General features: G+C 43.2%; 1 protein-coding gene across 3 annotated transcripts in view; it reads right to left on the reverse strand.

The window, feature by feature from the left end:
- Window positions 1-2,428, reverse strand: part of SH3D19 (SH3 domain containing 19) — a 105,938-nt gene that overhangs the window by 102,762 nt on the left and 748 nt on the right. The gene's annotated exons all lie outside the window — the stretch shown is intronic.

The raw sequence follows: 2,428 nt of genomic DNA on the forward strand, positions 1-2,428 counted from the left end.
AGAGGGCACATGGGGCTGGGGGACACCCACCCCCCGCCAGTGCACAAATTTTTGTGCACCGGGCCTCTAGTATACTAATAAAAAAAATCTAGAAGAAATTACACCAAATTTTTAGCAGTAGCCAGCTATCTCTAGCTGATAAAAGGCAGACTGTTTTGTTTTTCAAAGTTTTTAAAAATATTTTTTAAAATTTCTACAATGATTCCATGTTAGTTTATAATTAGAAAGAAAAAAAGCAATACATGCTTAGAAAAACACCAGTTAAAGAAAGGGGAGGAAAATAAGCCACAAAAGGGAGGAAATAGGGATAAAATAATTTTTTGTAAGGATTTAACAGTCACTGATAGGAATTCTCAAAATAAAATCCTATATAATAAAAGCCTAATATACTAAGTGTCTGGTCGTCTGTTCAACCAATCAAAGCATAATAAGCAAATGATATGCTAAGGCCGCTCAACTGCTCACTATGATGTGCACTGACCACCAGGGTTCAGACAGTCAATCGGTTGACCAATTGCTATGACATGCACTGACAACCAGGGGGCAGACACTCCGACCAGTAGGTTAGCATGCTGCTAGGGTCTGGCCAATCAGGACTGAGTGAGACGGGCTGGAGATGCCCTGGAGCCCTCCTCGGCTGGCCAACCTTCCGCGTCCCTCCCCGGCCCCGATCGTGCACTGGTGGGGTCCCTCGGCCTGGCCCTCTCGCAATCCGGGACACCTTGGGGGATGTTGGAGAGCCAATTCTGGCCCCATGGCAGAACAACTGGTCACTATGACATGCACTGACCACCAGAGGTCAGTGCGCTCCCATAGGAGGAATGCCACTCAGCCAGAAGATGGGCTCACAGCTGGTGAGCACAGTGGCGGTGGTGGGAGCCTCTCCCACCTCCATGGCAGCGCTAAGGATGTCCGAATGCTGGCTCAGGCCCACTCTCCAAGGCCTAAGCCGGCATTCGGACATCCCCTGAGGGCTCCCGGACTGCGAGAGGGCGCAGGCCGGGCTGAGGGACCCCCTCCCCCGAATGCACAAATTTCATGCACCGGGCCTCTAGTATCTTATAAGTAGTTAATAATTTTATTAAACCTGGACTCAGAAAACTATAGGACACTGAAAAAAAGGGATAGAGGACGACATAAACAGATGGAAGAACATACCGTGTTCATGGATTGGTAGAATCAACATCATTAAAATGTCCATATTACCCACCCAAAGCAATATATAAATTCAATGCACTCCCCATTAAAATACCAACAGCATATTTCACAGACCTAGAGTGAACTCTCCAAAAATTCATCTGGAATAAAAAAAGACCCCGAATAGCTGCAGCAATCCTGAGAAAGAAGAACAAAGTAGGAGGGATCTCAATACCAGATATCAAGCTGTATTGCAAAGCCAATGTTCTCAAAACTGCCTGGTACTGGCATAAGAACAGACATATAGACCAATGGAATAGAATAGAGAACCCAGAAATCAACCCAAACCACTATGCTCAATTAATATTTGACAAAGGGGGCAAGGGCTTACCATGGAGTCAAGACAGTCTCTTCAATAAATGGTGTTGGGGAAATTGGTCAGATACATGCAAAAAAAATGAAACTAGACCACCAACTTACAACACACAAAAGTAAACTCAAAATGGACAAAGGACTTAAATGTAAGATGGGAAACCATAAAAATCTTAGAGGAATCCGCAGACAGCGAAATCTCAGACATATGCCGAAGCATTATCTTCACTGATACAGCTCCTAGGGTAATGGAAACTAAAGAGAAAATAAACAAATGGGACTACATCAAAATAAAAAGATTCTGCACAGCAAAAGAAACCATCAACAAAATAATAAGAAAGCCCACTACATGGGAGAACATATTTGCCAATGTTATCTCCGATAAGGGTTTAATCTCCCAGGGAACTCATACAACTTAACAAAAGGAAGATAAACAACCCAATCAAAAAATGGGCAATGGACCTAAATAGACACTTTTCAAAGGAGGACATAAGGAAGGCCAAGAGACATATGAAAACGTGCTCAAAGCCACTAATCATCCGAGAGATGCAAATCAAAATGACAATGCAGTACCATTTCACACCTATCAGAATGGCTATCATCAACAAATCCATAAATGATAAGTGCTGGAGAGGATGTGGAGAAAAAGCAACCCTTGTGCACTGCTAGTGAAAATGCAGACTGGTGCAGCCACTGTGAAGAACAGTATGGAGTTTCCTCAAAAAACTAAAAATGGAACTCCCATTTGACCCAGTGATCCCACTTCTAGGACTATATCCCAACAAACTAGAAACACCAATCAGAAAGGATATATGCACCCCTATGTTCATAGCAGCACAATTTACAATAGCTAAGATTTGGAAACAGCCTAAGTGCCCATCAGCAGATGAGTGGATTAAAAAACTGTGGTACATCTACA

This window comes from Myotis brandtii, unplaced genomic scaffold (assembly GCF_000412655.1).
Source record: "Myotis brandtii unplaced genomic scaffold, ASM41265v1 scaffold34, whole genome shotgun sequence".
In the NCBI taxonomy this organism is placed as follows: Eukaryota; Metazoa; Chordata; class Mammalia; order Chiroptera; family Vespertilionidae; genus Myotis; species Myotis brandtii.